The sequence below is a fragment of the Salminus brasiliensis genome, chromosome 1 (genome assembly GCF_030463535.1).
Source record: "Salminus brasiliensis chromosome 1, fSalBra1.hap2, whole genome shotgun sequence".
Lineage (NCBI taxonomy): Eukaryota > Metazoa > Chordata > Actinopteri > Characiformes > Bryconidae > Salminus > Salminus brasiliensis.
The window spans coordinates 45980960-45993059 of record NC_132878.1 but is presented as its reverse complement, the minus strand read 5'-3'; positions in this window follow the sequence as shown (position 1 = coordinate 45993059).

Sequence of the window (12100 nt, the reverse complement as noted above, 5' to 3'; positions counted from 1 at the left end):
ATTGCATTCATTGTTAACATCCAATTCATTTGTTTTAACTAATGCCAGACGAACTGGGTATCACATTATACTTTCTGCACCCGAATTGACCATCCACAAGTGTAATAGGGTCAACCCAGCAGAAAGACTGACCACACCAGACGAGGGAACCCCACATGACTGCGAGGTACTGACCTCCACCTTCTTGAAACCAAGGGAAAACATGTACAGTGACCCTTTCCCAGACACAGAGCAAACCCTATTTGTTGATGGTTCCTGTTTCAAGGGCCCAGACGGTAATCTAGCAGGGTTTGCAGTTGTACAGTACAACCAGAATACTGATAATTTTGAGACTCTATATCAATCCTCTATCCCACAGCCATGTTCAGCTCAAGTAGCTGAGATCAAAGCACTTACCACAGCCTGCCAACTAGCGGGTGGCAAAAAGTGCACTATATTTACAGACTCAGCTTATGCCTATGGAGTCTGTCATTTGTATGGGTCAATATGGGCCCAAAGGGGTTTTGTAAGAGCTGATGGGACTCAAATAGCACATGGGGAAGCCATTTCTGATCTGTTAGCTGCCATTAAATTGCCTGCAAAACTGGCTATTGTCAAGTGTGCAGGCCACAAGACAGACCATTCCATAGTCACTAGAGGAAACAATTTTGCAGATCTACAGGCTAAAGAGGCAGCCTTATCCGTCCTACAGTGCCCAGTAGGCCCACTTGGCAGGGAATACAGTATCCCTGATGACCAGCAGGCCTATATTGCTGATCTCACTAGCCTAAAAGAAGCCCAAGATAGTGCTAGTGTATTGGAAAAAAGTGCCTGGAAAAAAAGGGGTGCCATGTGCATCCATGGTCTATGGTACGGTCCTAACGGACTGTTTCTGGCCCCTTGTAAGTTATTAACAACACTCATTTCAGACGCCAATGGGCCAGCCCACAAACAAAGAAAAGACATTCTGAAAGAAATTAAAAGGGACTGGTGGTCACCTTACTTGGTCCCAACGGTAGATCACTTTTTATCCAATTGTGCAGTCTGTATTGCTTACAACTACAGGAAATCATTTACAGCACCTTTAGGGCACATTCCCACTCCCGATGGTCCATTCAGACACATCATGATGGATTATGTGGACATGGGAACCGAAATTAGAAAATGCAGGTACATCATCATGATTATTGATGTTTTCAGTCGGTGGGCAGAAGCCACTGCCACACGTCATGCTTCAGCAGCAGCATTCGCCAAATTTTTACTTAGGGATGTGATCCCCAGATTTGGAATCAGCTCAGACAATGGGCCTCATTTTGTCAACTCCACTATCCATTACCTTACTCAAGCTTTACGAGTAAAGCAGAGACTAGGATGTGTCTATCATCCTCAGAGTCAAGGCCTTGTAGAAAGATACAATGGCATGTTGAAAGACAAAATAGCCAAGATCATCATGGACAGCAGGGACAAAATTAATTGGCTAGATGCATTGCCACTAGCTTTGATGGCTATGCGGAGTACCACAAACCGCATCACACATTTAACCCCTCATGAAATGATGACGGGTCGGCCAATGCCTGTTCCATACCTGAGAGCCCCTCAAACTTTTGATGTGGCATGCGACCATTTGCAGGCAGATTTGGCGCAGTACACTAGGGCCCTAACACGAATTCACAGAGAAATCTACCAAGACGTGAAAGGGGCCACAATCAATAGGAAAGGACTTTCCTTAGATGATGACATCAAGGAGGTACTCCCTGGTGATCTGGTGTACATTAAAACTTTCAAAAGAAAGTGGAGTACACCTAGGCGTGAGGGACCGTTCAAGGTAACAACAACAGCCAACAGCCCTGAAAGTAGAAGGACGTCCTCACTGGTATCACATGAATCATTGTTCCAGAGCACCTGAATTGACCAAATTGGACCAGCCAGCTGAGCCTGCCTCACCACAAGCCGAAGCACAACCAGGTGACACTCCTACGAAGACACCCTCACCAACTGACGGAAGTGAGACAGCAGGACCAAGTGGTGTGTCCAGACTGGTCACTAGAAGCATGACCAAACAGCAGTCACAATCTGAAGACTCAGACAGCAGTTAAGTAATTGTGCACTTACATCTACTCACAGTTCTCTAAGAAGTCCCCCTCTCATCAGTCCTGATTAAAGCGGGGTCGGGCCATAAGTAGGGGCCCTCGTCGCTTTCCAGGTGAAGAAATTGGGCAGCCTCCAAAAACTTTGAGATTAGGAGGGTTGAGAGTTGAGTAGAAAACAGAACAAACATGTCTATATGGATTGTCTTGCTGTACTTACTAGCGGGAGATTTTGCTGAGATATCAATCACAACACTCCACGATGACCACAACAAGTCAAACCAGGAACCTGACTGGTTCCCTGGGCAAGAAATCTGGTTAAACAGAACCGAAGTTGTGACCAATGACACCAAGATTATCTTACATGGAGGGAAATACAATATGTTATATCAATACCTTCTATTTTCTGCTAAATCATTTACTACCCAACCTTGTATAGCTTGTCATAATGTAGGACTAAAACCTCAAATAGCACCGCTAAGTAGCATTAGTATGTGTAGAGATCGGAGACACTTAGAGAAAAAGTGTATCCTACGTTGTCTGTTGCATTACATGGATCCTCGTCAAATGGATGACAATTTACAAAAGTGTGATCCATTTCTGTTAACAAGACCAGCTACAACACTGCCAAGTACTATTGTAGCACCTGACCAATCTTACCCACTTTGTTTCTGTTCTACCTTGGGTAGCACTCAGATGGCCAAACTTTGTAAAACAAGATATGATGCAGTAGGCAGAAAGATCATTGTCAAAGCAAACCGCACTTTAGTAGCTGGCACTAGTTTTATGTTAGATTTCACTGAAGGTACTTTACCTGTCGCAGATATCTTCTGGGTCTGTGACAAAACAGGACTCATACAAACCATCCCACCTAATTGGTATGGTTGTTGTGCCCCGGTAGTACTAACAGGAAGCATTATCCTGTTTAACTCTGACTTCTTAATTGATTATGATGTTGCCCCAACAGCTAGCCCAACCATCAATATTCCTCAGAACACACCTGTAGATTCTGTCAAATTTTTGAAGTTAGTTTTTGCCGGCAACCCACTTGTATCACCAGAACAATTTTCATGGGCACAAGTCATAAATAATTCCTTATTGCATTATCTGTGGTATAATCAACAGTATTTCTTAAACTACACCATTGACTCATTGCAGGAAAACGGACAGCTGAGTGACATTGAGAAGCTTGATCTCTCAAAACGATTTACTAATGATGTATCCAAGGCCGATAATGCAGATACCTGTGTAATGTTTGGCAACCATTGTTGTACCTACATCCACCCGAGGGGGATAGTAGATAACCTTACAAGTATACTGAATATATTGACTAAGCGTCGTGATCAATACCTAGCCAGTATTGATCCACAGGATAGCTCTTGGTGGGCCTGGATGAAATCGCAGCATTGGCAAACAATGCTGCCTCAAATTCTCGTCACAATTGTCACTATTCTCATACTGCTTAGTTGTATTGTTCCTACTGTTAAGCATTTCTATGAGAAAGCTAGATTAATGTATCCTGGTCAGTGCATTGTCATGCAGTATACTGAGGTGTAGCCCTATTTTCACCAGTTGAATCACCATATTTTCTTTTTCATTTATGTCTGGACAGTGTTTGTTTTCTTGTATTTAAGGTACAGCCGTCAAGGCAGGAAGTGAGCCACACCAAAGAACAATAAGCTGACCATACCCTCTATATAACCAGTATAACAAGGAGGCGGTTGAATACCCCCTCCACAACCTAAGTGACCCTGGAGTTCAAGTGTGATTTTAACGTATTTGAAAGAGTAGACTGTGCAGCAGTCTCTCCCATATCCACCCCGGGAAGGCCTACGGAGGGGGGTTTGCCGGTCCAGTGGCCACAACCTCATAGCTTTGGCCCAGCATCACACGACTTCCCTAGCTATATCAGAACCTTTGCCAAACCCAGTACTGCTGCCCGCCTGCTGAAGAGAATAAGGCTAATCCTGGGTGATCAGCCTACTAAAGAAGGGTTCGAGATCCATACCAGGCTCCCAGGTAAATCTATCTGGTTGAATTGCACTGTCACCAAAAGTAGTGGAGCTGTCCTTTACACCTGGACTTCGTGTGCGTGGATGCCGGAGTGTGGACTGGTTCTATATCGCAACACCCGCCCTGTGAGTTGCAAACATTCAAGATTCCCTGTTCAGCAGACCGAAGCCTTGTTTGATCTGAATTATCACCCGTATTCTGATCCGTCCACGTCATCTTACCAGTCCCCTCCAGGAGCATCTGCGGCCTGTGAATCCTCAACCCCTTTCCAGCATCATGGTAACCCCATGTAGACGCATGGCACCCTTTTCGGTGGCCTGGGCTTTGTGGCCTAAGATGGACATTGTTGATTTTAACTGTCATTTCAATTCTTGTTGTCCTGCCTATCATTTTGTCAACCCAAAGGAAAGAATTGACAGATCATCCCTACCAGCCACACAAAAATTTCACCAACGTGTCTGTCAAATTCATGTCATTCCGGTTGCCCAGAAGTGTGACAAATAGTCTTTATACATTATTGAACACGCTCAAGACACTAATGTAGACGCCTCTGTTCAGGTCACAAATGTTTGGATGTCTTATATGTCCTTCACGGCCCGCTCCCTCACTAAAGACAATTGTGTGGTGTGTGCTAAAGGACGCACACACCCTTTAATTTGGCCTGTCCCATTTAACTCTATTGAATGTAATAATAATCTTGATGTCTCATCCCGTGACCTGATAAGGGTAACTCATGGTACCATAACTTTCAGAGTGAGGCCCTTTGTTCTAAATACCAAAACATGACAATCTTCTCTCCCATGCCCACCCCAGTTGTTACTGGTAATCAAACCAATGTACTGGCATCTTGGCTTAACAATACTGTTTTCTCTGATTGTTTTTATGCACCGACTGGCACAGGTCCCGAGCTGAAAAACTTCACAGGACAATGTGAAAGAATTTGGATGGTAGACAGGACTGTCTCAACTTCACAGACTGGATCCCGTATGTTTGAGACGCACACCAACACATTTGTTGAGTTTGTGCAACCCAATCACCCCTTATTTGCCCTTAAAGATAATACAGTCTCTGTCCCAGACGTATACTGGGTATGTGGGGATCCTTGGCTGTATGTTACCCTAGATGATGGCTGGACAGGTCTATGTGTTAGAGTAATGTTAATTGTTCCCTTCACTCTAGTTCCAGTTTCACAAGAGGAACTGGACAAAGGCATTTTGAACCCAGCATCCACTCCCCCTAAACATAGAGTTCGACGTGATACCCCTCTATCCAGCTTTGATGACAAAGTTTATATTGACGCTATAGGTTTCCCAAGGGGGGTCCCTGATGAGTTTAAGGCAAGAAATCCAATTGCTGCAGGCTTTGAATCCATATTATGGTGGGTTACTCTCAACAAGAATGTTGATTGGATAAATTATATCTATTATAATCAACAGCGCTTTGTCAACTACACTCATGATGCCCTGTCCGCCATTGCTGAACAACTCCATGCTTCCTCTTTAATGTCATGGCAAAATCGTGTTGCTCTTGACATGTTGTTAGCTGAAAGAGGTGGAGTATGTGCTATGTTTGGAGACTCGTGTTGTACAATCATTCCAAATCATACTGCCAGTGATGGAAGCATCACCAGAGCCCTATCATATCTGAAGAGTCTCCGCAACGAACTAGCTGAGAATTCTGGCGTCGACTCCAGTTTAACTGGCTGGCTGGAATCTATGTTTGGCAGATGGAAGGCCTTTGCCATTGCCATTCTGTCAAGTCTGATTGTGGGCATCTCATTGTTGGCTTTGTGCGGCTGTTGTGTCATCCCCTGCATTCGAGGCCTTATAGTCAGGGCAGTAGACAAATCTGTGTCCAAAGAAATGTATGCAGGCCTTTACAATCTGCGTCCCAGCCCCAATTATTATTTGTCAAGACCTATCCTCCAGACCATATCATCCTCTGACGATCTCTTTGCGGATGATTTTCAGCCACCTGATCACTCTGACTATGTTCCCATGTCTTCCCTTCATAAGTCCTAACTCCCCCACCTTATTGTTTGTTGTTATCCTTAGTCTGATAGTTCCTAGGGGGGAAATGATAATGAAAATATGTTTTATGTGGTGTGTTTTCCTGTGTTTTCCTAATGTCAAGTGTTAAATGTTAGTTTTGTGTTTTAGTCCATGTCAGTTTCCATATCATATCAATATCAATAATATCAACAACTTTATAATCACAATTAGATATAATCATGTAGCAAGAAACTAGCTAAGCTATGTGCATGGAACCTCTCTGGGAAGTTATCAACCAGGGATGAATAAGCTTTAGCAGTCACAACATTTTGAGGTGATTTGTTTAAATCATTATATCCACTTGATACATATATCCACCTGGTGTGTTTTCCACAACCTTGTACGCATATAAGCATATATCCTACTGTGTTCACATGTATTGATATTCGTACCCTGATATATTGTTCGTAACATAAATTTACGAAAGGGGGGAAATGATGGATTATTTGTGTGTAAGAATACATTATGTACTCATAAACATGTTTATGACATGATATAATATTCTGCTATAATGACCATGCCTGAGACAGTCAGCATTTCTGTACTCAAGATTAGTGTAATGCCCTTGGGGGGCTAGGCAGAGCCTACTTGGGGTGAATCAGAGGTAAACTGATTGGAAAAAAACCAAAATTCTGCAGTAGTGTGATCGTCAGCACAAATGGCCTTGTAGGTGTTAGCACTCTTTTAAAAAACAAAGTCGTAAGAACGAAGGACATAAGCGAATACAAAAGTGACAGGGTTAAGGGGTAAGGGGCTTCCCATAGTAATATAAGCGGACCCAATCGAGAGATATTATGATAAAAAAATATGCGTGGGGGTAGCCACAGCTAGATAAGGACAGTATATAAGGCCCAAGAGGAGCCTCACTTTTTAGACTGCTTTGGGAGAGTGCTGGCTGTCTCAGGCTAACGCATTACATGTAGTGCCTTAGTCTTCACCTATTTTGTATACTTTATACAGAAATAAAGATTGCACTTTGCCGTTCTATTGACTACAGAGCTGGATTCTTTTGTGCACCACAGAGAGAGATATAGGAGGCACTTTTCATCCATCCAGTTTTGACACTAGTTTTCATCTGTTACTCAAGCACCCCACCCCACCCCACACCTGTGCCCATGCCCATGTGTATGTGTTTGTGTATGTGTGTGTGTGTGTGTGTGTGTGTGTGTGTAAACAAGGGAAGCCTAGCCGGGGTCAAAAGGTCCGAACGAACCTAGACCCTGATTCAGCAAAATATAGATATCCCTTCGGACATCTGTTACCCATTGCCAAACCCATCCTGTGCCACGTGAGAGAGACGGAGAGAGAGTTGATCAGAGATCTATAGACTTTTATTTACGAGTCAATTACGTATTACACGCAATGATTCGGTAACATCATTTAAAAAAGGCGCCCAATCAGGTGACCGAGATACATACGATCGAGCAAATCAGAGTATGCAACGTCATAAGTCTCCACCCATTCATTCAACAGGCCCTGTAGGCCGAAGGATTTAAAGGGTCAGTGTTTGTGCGGCGGTTAGGGTTAGAAGATAGCCGTAATAATCATGGCTTCTGTCACAGATGCACCCAAAAAAATACGGCCGATCTTAGCAAGAACAAAAATGCGCTTGAAAGACACAGACACGATTCATGCGTGGCGTTTGTCTAAAGGTGGTTATTTCGGGTTCTATTTTGATCAAGAAAATGACAGAGTTGTGTTGTACAGCGGGCCGACATCAAGTTTTGCGGATGCCTCTGAACTTTTTTCCTTGCATCGCTATGACTGGGGTAATTTCAAGAAGCGCACTGTTGAATTGAACAATTTTGTGAAAAACGGACCTAAGGGTTCTAATCCTGTATTTAAAATACTCATAACACCCTGGAAACCATCAGACCAAGCATCGTCGTACACTTTTGGCTTACAAGCTTTCGGCGATGATGACGGATCCAACGTCATATGTCTGTCTACCTTGCACAACCGCAAGCGCTCAGCGAGCGGCGTTTTGCTTGAAAAAAAGACTACCACGTGACGGTACAGTGGGATGACTGGAAAGAGATATATGAAGATTTTGTCGGAAACGTCGAACAATTGTTTAATGAGCTGGAACGAATCAAAGGTATGGAGAGATTAAAAATGAGACTGAATGATCATTTTGATTCCGACATCAGCTATCCGTTTGTAAAGGTTCACGATCTGGAAATCGATCGTGTGTTTGTGAAAGAGGTTGGGGGTGGAGTCAGAGTTGTGACTCACACCCCAGAACGCAGAGTATAAAGTCAGATCCTTGTACCGGTCATCAAGGAGTCACAAGGTTTTCATTTTTCCCTACACACAGTGACGGGGCCTCATTGGCAATGGCTCAAGAACTCTTAAACTTGTATTCCTACGTTCCTAACACGGAAAACATTTCCTCTGATTTACCTCAGACTGAAACGATGGTAGAAATCGACGGTTGTGTAAGTTCGGCTGTGCTTTCCATCATCCGTGCTGTGACGGGTGATCTGATGGACAAAATCATTGAAAGTGATATGCGTGAAAACTGCAACGGATGCGCCATCGACCATCCCAGCCAATTACAACACACCTGCTTGTTTGAGCCTGAAGATCTGTACCTACACTTTAACGCTAAAAGGCTGTTGACAAAACTTTTTAGGCCTTGGCTGAAATACACCTTAGCCAGGGCTCTAAAGTTGTGCGGAATCTCGAACGTGCTGACTTTGGAAAAAACTCCAAGCTGTTGCTGAAACGGTCGTGTGCGAATTACGAGATGAACGTGACTTCAAGACATCTCTGCAAGAGATCAAGGACAAAACTGTATCTGTTTACAACGATGGAGTGAAAGAAGATATTATCGACTATTGGAATTTTCATTGCTCTCTGGAACCCCTTGAGCCGTCTCTGACATGGGTAACATCGTCTCTTCCACAAAATCCTTCTCCAAGAAATGCCTGAGGAACCGGGGTGAATCTCTCCTCCGCAAAATGATTGAACTGAGAGTCGATGAAGAAACATGCCTGAGACAGATATCCGCGGGTGACGCTTTATCAAAATTATACAGAAAAATGGAAGTAGTGCGATCTTCATCCTCGAATTGGAACAGTTTAATTTCTGTTGCGGCAAATAGTTCATACCCCTTACACGAATATATGCATCACGTTTTGTCTCATATGTTTGAAATATTGACCGAATATAACTCCGGTCACTTACTATGTATCTTTACCTATGTAACCGACGTGTGTGTTTTGAAAATGTTAAACAAGGAAAATGTTGATGTTGAAAAAACAATTGACTCTTTGTTATCTTTTTTAACGGAACATAATGTAAATATCTTTCATATTGCGAGACTTTTGTAAGAATAAATGTTGATTACACAATCGTTTTTGACCATTATTGCAGAGACACGGCGATATGTCTGAGAGGTTGTTGAAGAATATATATTATAATCCCTCAAATCCAGGGTCTTATGGAGGGATTGAGAGTTTACAAAGAGCCGTTGTTGAAAAACTAGGTAAAAGGGCAAACGACAACGATGTTAAAAATTGGTTAGCGTCTCAGGATGCGTATACTCTTCACAAACCCATTTCTGTGAAATTTAAAAGAAACAGAGTTTTTGTGAAAGATGTTGATGAACAATGGCAAGCCGATTTAGTGGATATGACGAATGTGTCGGATAGTAACGACGGTATGAAATTTATGTTGACGTGTATCGATATTTTATCTAAATATGCTTGGGTACGTGTATTACGAAACAAGACCGGAGCTGAGGTGAGCAAAGCTTTTGATTCCATTCTAAAGGAAGGGCGAGTTCCGAGAAAACTACAAACCGATCAAGGAAAGGAGTTTTTTAACAAAATCTTTCAAGGCTTAATGAAAAAGCACAACATTACTCACTTTGCTACGGGTACAGGACTGAAAGCTTCCGTCTGCGAGCGGTTTAACAAGACGCTCAGGAATAAAATGTGGAAATATTTTACGGCCTTTAATACAAGAAAATACTCTGATGTAGTTCAGGATTTGGTTGACGCCTACAACCACAACTACCACAGCAGTATAAAAATGAAACCCACAGAGGTCAATGAAACAAACTCTTTCAAAGTATTTAAAACCTTGTACGGATTGTTTCCTTCAAGAGCAAAGAAACTACGGTTTAAGTTTAAGGTCGGTGACGTTGTTAGGATTTCACGTTTAAAAAGTCAGTTTGAAAAAGGTTACGAGCAAAACTACACGGATGAATATTTCACAATTTCCGAACAGATACCGAGAGAGCCTCCGGTATACAAACTGCAAGACGCCGATGGTGAAAAGATAGAGGGTACGTTTTATGAACAAGAACTGCAAAAGATTATAGTCGGAAAAGATAAATCATTTAAAATTGAAAAAATATTGGATGAAAAGGTACAAAATGGTAAAAAGATGTGTTTAGTGAAATGGTTGGGGTGGCCCGATAAATTTAACTCTTGGATTCCGTCCAAGGATATTGTTAAAGTTTAAATCGTTGGGGCGATATACGAATGAAAATCATAATCGGTGCACCATGGAAGAGAGTGGGTTCTTTGTGACTCTACCGAGCAACTCATCCATCGACGTTTATCCTAACAATAAGATTTCGAATTACACTACTAAATTTGCTAAACCCATCGAGTTGGTTGGCGATTGGGAGGTGGCACTTGCAGAAGTGCAATATCCCCATACATGGTACTCTTTGAGGAATTGGGAAAGTCTATTTTTTGTACGTTATGACAACGGCGTTACCATAGATTATCATACCTGTCAAATGAGCCAGGGGTATTACCGTGACCTGGAAGAATTGGTTAACGAAATGAACAGGGTTTTAAAACTTTTAGGCCTTGAGGTAAGAATTAAATACAACCCCCAGACCAACAAAATCCGTTTGGACACAAAGAAGTCCTATTCCCTAAGTACATATGGAAAACTGGCGCATGTGCTGGGTCTGGAAGAAAAAAAAAGAACTCACGCGTGAAAACCCAGAGGCTCCCTATCCTTCCGACATTTACGGGGGATTTTACACAATGTTTGTGTATACAGATATTATTCATTATCAAAGAGTAGGGGATAGTTTTGTACCTTTGTTGAGGTGTGTACATATAAGCGGTAAAAACAACGAAATTGTCACATTAACCTACAACAAGCCACACTACGTACCTGTGAGTAAGAATCTGATAAGCGATATAATCATCGAAGTCAAAACTGACCAAGATCTGCATGTTCCTTTTCTCTACGGGAAATTTGTGGCTAAACTTCACTTTAGACCCGCAAAACATTCTTTTCGTGATTAAACGATGATTCGCCCAAGGTACGCGGACCCTCAGGTCTACGTGGACTACTATCAGCAGCAAGCGGGACATGGTCTACCAGGGTATCACGGAAGTCCGACCATGTATGTGTCAGGGTTAGGCGGAATCTTTAAAGCGCTTTTTAGGATGGCCGTTCCTATTATAAAAAGGGGATTCACTATCGCAAAACCTCATTTCAAACGAAGAGTAAACAATCGTTCTACCTCATCATCATCATCATCCGTCAAACAGAGAAAGGTGAACATTTTTTAAAGCCATGGCTTTCTTGCACAGTCTATCGTCAGAATGCACCAAGTCGGAATTAGATATTTTTACGCTACCGTACACCCAAACGAGCATTGAAAAGTACGTTTACATCGAAATACCGCCGCTTTCAGCCGTAACGGATAACGGACCCTTGGAGCTTTTCGTGGCGGGCAATGGTGAAGACTATCTAGACTTGAACAACACTTTTTTACATCTCCGGTGTAAAATCACAAACACAGACGGCACCGACATAGCTAACGATGCTAAGGTCGGAGTAGTTAACTACCCTATAGCGTCTCTCTTTTCTCAAGTAGACGTTATGTTGGGAGATCGTCTCATAAGTCAGTCGAGTAATACGTACCCCTACAGAGCAATTATGGAATTGATTTTAAATTTTAGCAAAACTGCTTTGGAAACGCAATATTCT